Raw genomic sequence first — 14359 nt, forward strand, 5'->3', positions numbered from 1 at the left:
GTAACTATAAAATGAAATAATATTCCATGACGCCATTATTGATATATACAAATGAAGAAAGAAAACTCTTCCTTGAAGTATAATTTCAAATAATAAATGAAGAAAGCATGATGAAATTAGAAAAATCACTATTTAGAAAGTGCCATAGCAATACTTATTTCAGGCAGAATTCATCAATGGATGTTATATTTAATAGGCAAAAGTATCATAATATATTTACATATTATCAAGGTATATCCTTGTAAGTTATCTTTTAATTCAAAGAGAAAAATAAAGAAGTCTGACAGCAGTTAATGCAGTGAAATGAGCAGTATGTGCATAACCTGCAATGGGACAAATCAGTATTATATGCCTCTTGATATGGTTCCCTTGAGGGGTAAAACATCACTTCTGTGCTATTTCTGCAAAAAATCCTTAATCTATATCGAATCACGATGACATCTCATGGAAATCCAAAGTGAGGGACATTGTACAAAATGACTTATCTATACCCTTTGAAAGTATTGAGGTCATGAAGGACACCTAAGGGAATATTCCAGGTTAAAGGAGAATGATGAGACATGAAAACTATTTATTGGATGTGATTCTGGACTGAATTCTGACTAGGTCATGATTTCTCTTTTGTTTTGCTATGTAGGATATTAGTTTAAAAAATGTTGCTATTTGAATAAGATATATATTGCATCGTTGTTGATTTCCTGAGTTTGATAGTTATATTTAGTTATATAAGAGAACACCATTGCTTTTAGAAAACTCATTTTGAAGTCTATACAAGTAAAGTAAGATTATATTTAAAACCCATTTTCAAGTATTTCAGGGAAAATAGAATAATAAAGCAAATGTGGCAAAGGTTAACATTTGGAGAACCTGGAAAAGGAGTATATAGGAGGCTCCTGGCTGGCATTTTGTAGAGCATGTGACTCTTGATATCAAGGCTGTGAGTTCAAGCCCCACATTGCATGTGGAGCCTACTTAGGGGGGAAAAAAAGATTATACAGGAAATCCTAGGGCTATTTTTGCTTTGCTGTTTTGTAACTCTAAAATTATTTTGAAATTAGGGCTATTGTTAAAAATTTAAAGAGAGAGAGAGAAGCAAACCATCAGAGACTCTTAACTATAGAGAACAAACCAAGGGTTGATGGAAGGAGGTGGGTTGGGGGATGGGCTAGATGGGTGATGGGTATTAAGGAGGGCAGTTGCGATGAGCACTGGGTGTTATATATAGGTGATGAATCACTAAATAAAAAATAATAAATATAAATAAATAAATGCAATGAACATCAGCTCTAAGCTTAAACTAATGCCTTTAAAGTCACTTGCAGGGACGCCTGGGTGGCTCAGTCGGGTAAGTGGCTGCTTTTGGCTCAGGTCATGATCTCAGGGGTCCTGGGATCAAGTCCCGCATTGTGCCCCTTGCTCAGCAGGGAGCTTGCTTCTCCCTCTGCCTCTACGTGCCTCCCCTCCCCGCTTGTGCTCTTTCTCTCTCTGTCAAATGAATAAATAAAATCTTCTAAAAAATAATAGTAATAAAAAAATAAAATCATTTGCAATGCCAAATTTTTATGTTATTTTCCATTAGAGGAAAATGAAATATTCATTACATATTAAAAATCCTGCAATTCCTTATTTCCCTTTTGCTGTCTATTTTTTTTACTTTCCTATTTTTTAATTGAAGTATAGCTGACATGCAATATTATTTTAGTTTCAGGTATACAACATAGTGATTTATCATTTAATGTATTACAAAATGCTCACTACAAGTGTAGTTGCCATCTGTCACCATACGAAGTTATTACAGTATTATTAGCTATATTCCCTATGCTGTACTTTTCATTTCCATAACTTATTTTTCATTTCTATTTTTTATTTTTGTTTTTATATTTTTATTTTGAAGTTTTTATTTGAATTCTAGTTAGTTAACATATATGATAAAATTGGTTTCAAGATGTAGAATTTAGTGATTCATCACTTACATATAACACCCAGTGCTCGTTACAGCAAATGCCCTCCTTAATACCCATCATCCATCTAACCCATCCCCCCACCCACCTCCCTCCATCAACCCTCAGTTTATTCTCTATAGTTAAGAGTCTCTGATGGTTTGCTTCCCCCTCTTTTTTTTTCTACCCTCCTTCCACTATGTTCATCTGTTTTATTTCTAAAAATCCACCTACAGGTGAGATCATATGGTATTTGTCTTTCTCTGGCTGATTTATTTCACTTAGCATATAATACACTCTAGCTCTGTCCATGTCATTGCAAATAGCAAGATTTCATTCTTTTTGATGGCTGAGTAATATTCCTGTGTGTGTGTATCACTTTTTTATCCATTCATCAGTTGATGGACATTTGGGTTCTTTCCATAATTTGGCTATTTTGATAATGCTGCTATAAACATTGGGGTGCAGATGCCCCTTTGAATCAATATTTTTGTATCTTTTGGTTAAATACCTAGTAGTGCAATTGCTGGGTCATAGGGTGGTTCTACTTTTAACTTTTTGAGGAACCTCCATGCTGTTTTCCAGAGTGGCTGCACCAGTTTGGATTCCCACCAACAGTGTAAGAGGGTTCCTCTTTTTCCACATTCTCACCAGCACCTGTTGTTTCCTGTGTTGTTAATTTTAGACATTCTGACAGTATGGGGTGGTATCTTATCATGGTTTTGATTTGTATTTCTCTGATGATGAGTGATGTTGAGTATCTTTTCATGTGTCTGTTGGCCATCAGATATCTTATTTGGAAGAATGTCTATTCACGTCTCCTGTCCATTTCTTAACTGGATTATTTATCTCATGGGTGTTGAGTTTGAGAAGTTCTTTATAGACTTTGGATACTAACCCTTTATCAGATATGTCATTTGCAACTATCTTCTCCCATTCTATTGGCTGTCTTTTAGTTTTGTTGATTGTTTCCTTCACTGTGCAGAAGCTATTTATCTTGATGAAGTTCTAATAGTTCATTTTTGCTTTTGTTTCCCTTGCTTCTGGAGATATGTCTACTAAGAAGTTGCTGCCACTGAGATCAAAGAGGTTGCTGCCTATTGTCTTCTGTAGGATTTTGATGGTTTCCTATCTCACATTTAGGTCTTTCATCCATTTTGAATTTATTTTTGTGTGTGGGGTAAGAAAGTTATCTAGTTTCATTCTTCTTCAGGTTGCTGTCCAGTTTTCCCAACACTATTTATTGAAAAGACTGTCTTTCCCCCATTGTATATTCTTGCTTTTCTTGTGGTAGATTAATTGACCATTTAAGCATGATGTATTCCTGGGCTCTCTGTTGTGTTTTGTTCATATATGTGTCTATCTGTGTGCCATTACCATACTGTTTTGATTGCTGTAGCTTTGTAGTATACCTTGAAATCTGGATTATGATACTTTCAGCTTTGTTCTTCTTTTTCAAGACTGCCTTGGTTATTTGGGGTCTTTTGTGGTTCCATACAAATTTTAGGATTATTTATTCTAGTTCTGTGAATAACACTATTGGTATTTCAGGAGGAATTGCATTGAATTTTTAGTTTGCTTTGGGTAGTATGGATATTTTAATAATATTAATTCTTCCAATCCATGAGTATAACATATCTTTCCTCTTACTTTTGTTGTCTTCAGTTTCCTTCATTGATCTCTTAGAGTTTTCAGGGTACAGGTCTTTCACCTCCTTGGTGAAGTTTATTCCTAGGCATTTTATTCTTCTTGATTCAGTTGTAAGTGGGATTGTTTTCTTAATTGGTCTTTCTGCTAGTTCATTATTAGTAAATAGAAACAACAGATTTCTGTGTATTACTTTTTTATCTTATTTTCTGCATCACTGCTTTATAAATATAAAAGTATAAAATGTTCATGGAGAGAATGTAATAAATTATATATTTCACATATATGTTCTACATATTTTATACAAACATTGCATTCGTAATTATATATATTATATATACATGTACACATTATGTGTCCAAAATTATTGCACACACACATAGGCGTACACAGATTTCTTAGCCAAGGGAGCAGGGAGAGATCTAAAAGGATACCTAACTCAGGTAAATACATAGTTATGATAATAGGAGAATAATGGATGTATAATTATAATTGACTGATTTTGAAAAGAGAATAGAAAAAGAGTAAAGAATAAAAGGCCTTTCTGACTTCCATCATTAATGAGCTAATTTCCATTTTAAAGTTAAACAGATCTTAGAGACCTACATCTTGGTTTTCTATGATCATTTGAGTAGGGAAATAAATTCTTTTCAAAATAAGTACTCTTACATTGCTCTTCTCTTTTAATACAACAGTATTATTAGAATAAGAATGCTAGAATTTGTACTCAAAGTATTAGACTACAATTTAATATGTCCTGAGTGCAAGATCAGGAAGATAAGAAGGTACCATCTCATAGATTGCTAACCTCTCTGTAGGACTAGAAGAGTCTGTCAAAGATACTTTATCTTACGTATGTCCAGGGTACTACTTTTCCAGACTACTTGAATATTGTGAGAATTTAAGAAGAATATAACATCAATTAGAAAAAAAAAAGGTGTAGAAATTTTTTTCTGAAACATATATATTGTTTTAAATGCCTACATTACTCTGAGTTACCACATATAAATTGCTAACTGCTATTTTAATCTCAGCTTGGACTACATATGAAAAATTACATCTTTTAAAAAGGAACTGAATTAATGTAATTGAGGGTGTATGGACGCGCACACATACATTTATGTATACTGAGTATCTTTGATTCAGTATATGAGAAAATGATTCATAACAAAATAATATTTTTGCCACTTAATGTCAATCTTGAACTGTTCATATTTGGATGTAATCTTGAAAAATAATAACTCAGGCCATGTTGAAGACAAAGATGGATAGATAGATAATAGATACAGACATTGGGGGTGCCTGGGTGACTCAGTCGTTAAGCATCTGCCTTCGGCTCAGGGAGTGATCCCAGTGTCCTGGGATCGAGCCCCACATCGGGCTCCCTGCTCCGCTGGGAGCCTGCTTCTCCCTCTTCCATTCCCCCTGCTTGTGTTCCCTCTCTCGCTGGCTGTCTTTCTCTGTCAAATAAATAAATAAAATCTTAAAAAAAAATAGATACAGACATTGATCTCTTCTTTCACATCGAAATAATTTATCCAAACGTTAGAGGGTTTTAAAAATTGTGAAAATACAGTATGTTCCATAACATAGTCAAAGAATGTCATCTAAAAATTAAAATAACTTATATAGTGATTAATGTATTCAAAAATCTAGTGAAGAAGACATTATGTCTTGCCCTGCAGGAAAACAGAAAAACAGTGATCCAAAATTTCAATTGCTTCCGTTCTTGTAGAATAAAGCTATAGCATAAGTACACGCACACACATGCATACTCACACACCCCAAGTTGCTTTTAGGTCCTTAAATTTGTATAATAATGCTTAGCAATTTTTCTTTCCATTAATGCATATTACTTAACCACATCACTTATAAGCCATATTCATATCCTTTAAGTAAGTGTATAGAAATGATCAAATGAAGGAAATAGTTAAGCCTGGTGGGGGAAGTGGGGAAGGGAGACCTCAGATTTTCTTTTGGGTTGTAGACTAAAAGAAAACACCAATTATAGGATTTCAGAAAATAAAAACATAGTGTGAGTAGGTGTTAACTTTAATGAATTAATTGCTTGAACAGTAAGTGTAGTATTCAGCCCTGATGCCTTGGCAAATGATTTGAATACGCAGCGAGGAAACTAAGTGGAAGACAGCCTGAAAAGAATACAGGAACCCTAAGCCACAAACACCTGTTAACTATTCTGAGCATCTTCAGTGCTGATTATGTCATTTCATTTGGCACCCTTTGAATGAATGGCATTGAAATTGTTTCCTGCCTGGTGATCTAGTTAAATGAGTGTACTGTGTTTTCTATCCCAATTAAAAGCAAAGGGTTGGTGGCATTTTTATATCATTATGGAACACTTCCTTTTTTACTTAAATACCTAAAATCGAATCCTGCCTTTCTTTAATCAAAGAAACCTCAAGTACAGTATCTTAGGCTAACACCTTTACTTCCTTTTCTCCTTTGACCACCTGCCTGACCTATTATTATTGACTTCTTGTTATTCAGTTAAGGATGATTGTTAGCAGTGAAGCCCAGAACACTTGGTTCTATTTAAAACAAAAGCCTACTGTTGAATTCAGTGTCAGAGCTGAGGTTTATAGCATTGAAGAATTGGCTTGATAAATGGCCCTGACATTACAGTTTCCACGACTCCACCTTCAATGTCATCACAACACAGCGTAAGTGTTAAAGTATGGCCACTGCTGCCTCCCCAAAACATATTAACTTGATGCTTACTCTATCTCTGGATCCCATAGGCACAATAAATGGAGAAAATAACACATTTACAAACTGATAAAACCCAGCAAAGCTAATAAAATCAGACACTTTATAGCTCGGCTAATCGTGTCCTTTGAAGGGCATCAAATAACACATCATGTACTGCTCAGGGGGAAATCAAATTAGGTGCAGCAATGTCCCTTCAGAACTAACACATTTGAATAGACAGAAGCTATTGTAGCTAATCAGCTTGTATTGTGGATGCTTTATCATTAATACAATGTTTATGTTAAGTGGGCATATGCAGTTTTTGTATGAAAAGGGAGTAAACCTTAAATTGTTCAGTTTGCATTCTGAATCTTTTTTTAAAATTTTTGTTTTGATTTTATTTTTAATATATCTGTCATATGTGGTATACACCCCCGCACATGGTGTTCAAAAGTCATTTAGCCTATAAGGAATTGACCAAGTTACTCGGCTCAGAGATACCCTGCTTTCCATTTTCCCTTCTTCGTATCCCCAGCTCCAAATGATCACCATATCAATGGCTTGGGAAAACATAAAGAAATGCTTGTAACAAATAAGGCCAAGTATCTAGCTGCAGAATGCTTAGCTCTGTCTTAAGCCAAAGTCTATGAAGAGAAAGTGCCAATGTTCTTTCTTCTCCAAATTCTTGAATTCAGGGTTAGTATTCTTTTAGTTATGTGCCAATTCTCTTCCATCAAAGCTTTAAATTACATTTAAAAAATTTTAAAAATGTCTTTTTGCAAGGAAGACAATAAGAAACCCAAAGCCTAGATGTTACTGCTGGGAAGAGGTCATTACAGCATGAAGAGGATCTGGGAATAACATTAAGTTAATGTTCTAAGGCAGGGATCAACAATCTATGGCCTTATAGCCTCTGACCCAAATCTGTCCCACCTGCTTTTATAAATAAAGTTTTATTGGATACAACCACAGTTAATTATCTTAACATGTCGCCTGTGGCTGCTTTCACAAAGTTGTAACAGAAACTGTAAAGCCCAGATTATTTAATAAAGCCAAAAATATTTAATATTTGACCCCCTACAGGAAAAAAAAAATTACTGACCTCAGTTTCAAGGGCATAACTCCATAGACCTTATTAAAGAAGAAAGAATGAAAAAAAAAAAAAAAGATTCCTAGTGAGAATAAGGTCTATATATTTAAGTGAAATCAAAGAAAATCCTTGTCATAAAAAGACTAGGAACCAATGAATCCATACTATTACAAATAAATGATATGAGAAATAAAAACATAGAGAATAGACAAATCTCCTATGCAAAAGAATTCCAAATGGTTCTTGTAAATACTCTGCCCCTAAGGAGGTGGGACATTTACTTCCTATTCCTAAACTGCGCATAGAGACTTCTTCCAAAGAGTACAGTATAGAAAGGAGAATGAAAGAGAGTAACTTTATAATGAGAAACCTAACAAACACTACCTCATTCAGGTGGTGAATGTTAGTATCAAAAATATTAAGTCATGCTGATAGTATGTATCCTTGATATGATGTGATGGAAGTGACATTTTAGTCTTCCTCTCACAAAACACTTAACCCCAGTCTAATCATGAGAAAAACATCAGATAAATCTCAACTGTGGGACATTCTATAAAATACCTGACCAGTTCTCCTCAAAAATGTCAACATCATTAAAAACAAGGAAATTCTGAGAAACTCTCATAATTCTGAGGCACCTCAGAATTGTAAGGAAATATTACAACTAAATGTAGTGTGGTATCCTGCATGAGATCCTTGAATCAAAAAGAATGAGCCTAGGGGCGTCTGGGTGGCTCAGTTGGTTGAGCATCCACTCTGGATTCCGGCCCAGGTCATGCTTTCAGGTCATGGGGTTGAGCCCCATGTGGGTCTTGGTGCTTGGCTTGGAGTCTGCTTGAGATTCTCTCTCTCCCTCTCCCTCTCCCTCCTCCCCCTGCTTATGTTCAGGAGCATGTGCTCTCTCTAAAATAATAAATAAACAAACAATCAAATAAATAAAATCTTAGGGGAAAAAAGGATGAGCCTAGAAATTAGAATATATGAATAATGCATGAACTTTACTTAGTAATAAATGTATCAATATTGGTTCATTAATTGCAACATATTTCATACCAATGTAAGATGCTAATTAGAGAAGGAACTGGTGTGGCTAATATGGGAACTCTGTACTGTCTTTGTAATTTTTCTGTAAATCTTAGCGTTGCTATAATTTTTTAAATTATTTTGAAATGTCTGGAAACTATGTTATGATAATATTTTATCATTTCCAGACTCCAGGTCATTTCTGTGACTTTAAACCCAATAAAAACTCATACTTCTCATATATAACGAAGATTATAAAGTAAGTGTAAATCAAGGAATTGCACAAAGCCTCAATGAATGAATAATATGAAGCTCCTTCATAAAAATGCTTAATGATTGCCCTGCCTGGGTGGCTCAGTCGGTTAAAGCATTTGGCTCTTGGTTTTGGCTGAGATCATGATCTCAGGGTCATGGGATTAAGGCCCATGTTGGGATTCACACTCAGTGAAGAGTCTGGTTGTGATTCTCTCTCCTTCTCCTTCTGCCCCTCCCCCTGCTCACACTCTAAATAAATAAATAAATAATAAATAAATAAATAAATAAATAAATAAATAAATAAATAAATAAATAAAATCTTTTGAAAAATGCTTAATGATTGTAAATACTATAACCAAAAATTAATTGTATGTAAATTACTGCAAACCTGGAACCCAGAATAAAGTTTAGTTACTGTAATACTATTCTGATATGTTCTTCATACCAAATGGCTGCTGACAAGCTTCAATGACTTGGTCAGCTCCTCACAATTATTTTCTAAGCACCAGTCATTCTTGAGGACCTATATCTTACTATCAGGGATAGGGAGGGAAGTGACTAAATCTCTCCATTCATTTTGTTTCCTTTTTTCCTTTCTTCCTTGCGCTTATGTTGTGACTCAAATCATTAAATGACTTGTTGATTACTGTAGAACTAGCAAATGACAGTATTGAAGTTGAGTTGTTGCCTTTGAAATATCTTCATTCATGCATTTACTTACACAAGAAATATTTATTACCAATTTTTTTTAAGATTTTATTTATTTGACAGAGAGAGAGACAGCCAGCGAGAGAGGGAACACAAGCAGGGGGAGTGGGAGAGGAAGAAGCAGGCTCTCAGCGGAGCAGGGATCCTGATGCGGGGCTTGATCCCAGGACCCTGACCTGAAGGCAGACGCTTAATGACTGAGCCACCCAGGTGCTCCTTTATCACCTATTCTCACCATTTGTTGTAGGTCCTGAAGCTTAGATTCAAATACAAAGGTAAGGAGCAATAAAAAAAATGATAAAATATGTACAAAATAAATAGTGGTTTAAAAAGTGATATGTGTAAGAAGGGTGACAGGGAATATGAATGGCAGAAAAGAAATATTTTAGCATCTGAGTAAACTGAGCTGGCTCAATAAAAATAAAGACACACAAGACCAATATAAAAAAATAGAAACTTTTATTATTAAAGGCCTTGCATCTTTCATATCTGTTTTTTTTAAGTTTTATTTATTTATTTATTTATTTATTTATTTATTTATTTATTTATTCATTTAGAGTGAGCGTGCATGCACAAACACACAAGGTGGGGAAGGGCAAAAGGAGAGGGAGAGAAAGAATCTCAAGGAGACCCCAGCACTGAGCACAGAGCCTGGTGATGCGGGGCCTTGATCTCACAACCCTGAGATAATGACCTGAGCCGAAATCAAGAGTTGGACACTTAACTGACTGGGCCACCCAGGCACCCCTTCTTTGTATTTAAAACATTTTATTGCTATACCTACCCCCTTACTTTAGACGGAAAGCCCTGTCTATGTATTTTTAAATTTCAGAGGTGAAGTCACAGCAAATGGGGTGCTCATTAAATGTACCTCTAGGCTAATAGAGACAGAGCTGTATTCTTTATTTTTTTCTAGAACTTACTTAACACCTTTATTTCAAGTAATAGACAACCTTCTTTGAATAAATTTTGTTTCTATGCTCTGAAACATTTTTCTGCCATAACCTTGTCTAGTTGCTAGGCGGTAACATGAAATAAACATCTAAATTATTCAAAGCAAGAGTTGAATATTATTTAAGAGGTAGATGACCATTGGAGGAAAAGGGAGAGGGGAAAAATGGCAAGCAGCTCTTTAAATATATTTTTAAAGTATGTGAAAAGTATGGGAAAAGAAGCATATGAATTAATTTGCAGAAGCTGGTTCCTGCTAGTATAAGCAGCTCTGGAAAGCAATCCGATCTAGATCTATTAGCATAAAAATTAAAAACAAAAAATTTAGATGTTGCATTTGTGATCAATCAACTATCATGCATTATGTTACTAAAGATTTTGCCTCTGCTAGCTATACCACTAACCACAAATTTGGAATGCCACTATTTTTAACATGTGTGTAATTAGTCTAAGCAAGAATATGGTCCAGAAAGAGAAATAATTGTTTTGGCATCGGTGATGCACTGGTTTCACACATTTGTATTAATCTCCTTTTCCTGGAAGCATCATCCTCAATTCCTTATAATAAGATACAAGAAAAAAAAAAAGCAGAAACTTGATTCTAGGGTATAGGAAAATAAATTCCTCAACAGGAGATTCTTGAAATTATTTCCCTTGAATAAATAGAATGTTCACCACTTTACCATAAGGTCCATTATTTTCATTAAACTCTACAAGAATCAGAAAAGCATCCATAAAATCCAAAGAATTATTAATACTAATATCTTTTTATATATACTGCTAAGATGAATTAGGTTTATTTTTCACACAAACATGTGATGGCTCTTCTCTCCTTGTAAGTAAGGTTCATTGTCATCTCGTTTCTCTTAGCAACTCAGTGGACATTACTTGAGGTTAAAATCAAGTCAATTAATCAGGATCTTCAGCTGGTTACAGAGAATGGAAGTTTTCGGCTTGCCAGAACACCTGCGCTACTCAAATGGTCTTGGCGCTTAATTGTTTCCAGGTGCAGCACATGCTCATTCTGGGCTAACACAGAATTGTGAATTTCTGTTGCCAGAGGACGCACTTCGGAAGTTGGAGTTAACTAGAAAGAGAATTAACCCTCAGTTAGAAAAGGTGTATGTGCTGCTTAATTATTAAAATGGAAATTTGCATAATATTCTCTGATATTCAGTTAAGGAACACACTTTTTTGTTGAGCTAACAGATCCTACCCTTGAAAACCTCAAAGATGTATGTACGTGAGTTGGTGATAATTTTGTGAAGTTTACTCTATAAATATTGAACACCCTCTATGTTTCAGGAGCTTGAAGTACAGCAAAACAAAGATCTTTCATGGAGGTTATATTCTCCTGGAGGACATTTTCTTTTCTTTTCCTCTCTTTCCTTTTTTCTTCCTGCCTACTTTCCATCCTTTCTTTCTCTCTCTTTCTTTTTCCCCTACTTTAGAATGTCCTTAAGTAGGATAAACATCTCTTTCAGAGTCTAGTTCGCAGGAAATAAGTGCACAGCTTGGAAACGAGTGGAGATTCAGTTTGGTCTTGCTCTGCAGTCTAACTTATCTTCAGTTCAGAGTACCAGAGAATAAGAAATCCTACTTTGGGACCTGGTGTCTCCCATGTTTTCTTATCTGATTTTACCAGAAATAATGCTCATACTCTGTTTTAATAGCCATCTTACATTTTATATTTAGAACATTGGGAGGAGAATGGATCATCGTGAACTACTCTAGCCTTCTCCCATTGTGCTCCATTTTTTTCTGGAAAATAGTAGCCAAATTATATTTATATTTCAGAGGGTCAGGATTTATGCTCTTCCTCAATAAAGAATGCACAATCCCTATCTCAAAGCAACAGATTACCAACAGAAACTTTGGAGGAATTTTGAGCTGTTTCCTATTTTCAGTTTTTACCCTGCTATGTGATATCACTAAGATGCATCCTCTGAGGGAAGGTAAAACAAGGCGAGAGGAAGTATCATAGCTCTAGGCAGGCATGGAGTCTACATGATTAACATTCATGAGGAAGACTGCTGATAAAAGATTCTGGTTCTTTGCTCATCTATTTTTCTTTTATTTCTTGTTAGGTGAGTATGTGCCAGCTTATTTATAGCCGGAATAAGATCAGAAACCTGGGAGTAAATCTTATCTCTGATTAAGCCAGAAACAGACATCACAGGATTACCTCCCTTTTGGTTAAAGATCTTCATTTATGCTGTAACTGTCCTCTTTTAGCTAGTTCTGTATGAATTAGGATATGAGAAAGATGATGGTACAGGCCAATTACATCTCATTGTAAGGCTAAAAACAAATAAATTACTAACTACTTTGGTAAGAATCTATGATTATCTTAACTCTTTTGAATACTTCAAAAAATTGTTGTTGTTGTTGTTATGTTATGTTATGTTATGTTATTGTTATTTTAAAATAACAAAGCTGACTGTTTATGAGTTACTTTCCAATGGTAAGAATCTATGATTATCTTAACTCTTTTGAATACTTCAAAAAATTGTTGTTGTTGTTGTTATGTTATGTTATGTTATGTTATGTTATTGTTATTTTAAAATAACAAAGCTGACTGTTTATGAGTTACTTTCCAATGACCATGAAGCTGTTTCTCAGGCAGAGTAGTTTCTGTTATTTTTTTTTAATGTATTTTCTTCCTACAGCATCTTACTTGTTTTGAGTGTTCACTGCATTTTCAATTCTGAATAATTTCATGTTTAACTTACACTTATTATTCTTTAGAGATTTAACCAAGTCATTTATATCTCTTTATCTGCCTCATTTTATTCTATGTCATTTCTCTATATTGGCTCTCCAAATTTGTGTTTCACCAAAACATGTGTCTTGTGGCATATTAGCTACTTTTACTCCAAAAGGGAACTAATGTTTTACCAGAAATGATGTCCATTCTGGGCTTTCATAAATATCTGGTATTCATTACCTAATTGGCTAGGTCATTAGAAAGACAATGGGTACCACAAACACTGTTGGTTATATATTCAATATCCATCATTCCTCCTATACTAAGAGAACTCTGAATTTTCTCCGAATGTCCACTCTCATTTCTCAAATGAATCAAACATATTTCAGAGAGGCTTACCCCAGATTAGTTTAACACAGTTATGGGGGTCCCATTAGTCATCATTGTGTGATGAAATTCTGGAAGTGATGAATGAGGAGAAATGTACTCTTGCCTCTAAAACACAGAAGAAAAGATGATCCCTTTGAATTTTGTCATATCCGAGTATCATTTTTACAATTGTTGCAGCTCTCAGTTTTTTTTTTAAATTTTGTGTATTAATATAGGTGACTTTCAAGGATGACTGGCTGCAAAGGAAAACAAAGAAGTGGGGTGGAAACTTATAAGAAAAGTGAAGAAGGTGGAAGAAAAAAAATAGGGAAGCTGATGAGAAAGATCCAGTAGAGAAGGAAAATTAATGGTACAGAAGAGAGTTGGGGAGGAGTGCTGAAGTAATACCCTTGAACAGGTAAGAATGGCTAAGAGGTAAGAATCAAATAGAGAGATGGATTTAGATGGGAGCACAGATAATCCATGCATGTTGTCAGGTTACATAGGGTATTGTGGATATGCCTGAAGGTAGGTGAGAACATATAGTTGTGGAAGTCTTGAAATCTTTCATCTAATTGTTTCAATTTTGAAGTATTCTTGTATTTTCATAATTTGTTCAAGGTCTTATCACTAATGAACTAATAAAGATTTATTTATTTATTTGTGAGAGAGAGAGTACACCCATGCTCACAAGTGGGGGGAGGGGTAGAGGAAGAGAATCTTCAAGCCCACTCCCCACTGAGCTCAGAGCCTGCCCACCACAGGGCTAGATCCCATGACCCTGAAATCTAGACCTGAGCCAGAACCAAGAGTCAGATGCTTGACCGACTGAGCCACCCAGGTGCCACAAGGTCTCATCACTAATAAAGGCAAGAAACAGATCAAACTCAGGAGTCTGTTCATATGTTTTTCCTATAAGCATCATGGCTTCTGAAAGTAGGCAGTATTACAATTCTGTCA

General features: G+C 35.0%; 1 long non-coding RNA gene across 8 annotated transcripts in view; it reads left to right on the forward strand.

Annotated features, from left to right (window-relative positions):
- LOC123795723 (uncharacterized) overlaps window positions 1-14359 on the forward strand; it is an 870146-nt gene that overhangs the window by 160589 nt on the left and 695198 nt on the right. For all 8 annotated transcript variants that reach the window (XR_015722996.1, XR_015722994.1, XR_015722989.1 and 5 more), the window contains one exon: window positions 13636-13817. This is a non-coding gene — a long non-coding RNA (uncharacterized LOC123795723). The remainder of the gene's footprint in view (window positions 1-13635; window positions 13818-14359) is intronic.

The sequence above is a fragment of the Ursus americanus genome, chromosome 35 (assembly GCF_024610735.1).
Source record: "Ursus americanus isolate L20-20 chromosome 35, mUrsAme1.1.p, whole genome shotgun sequence".
Classification (NCBI taxonomy): domain Eukaryota; kingdom Metazoa; phylum Chordata; class Mammalia; order Carnivora; family Ursidae; genus Ursus; species Ursus americanus.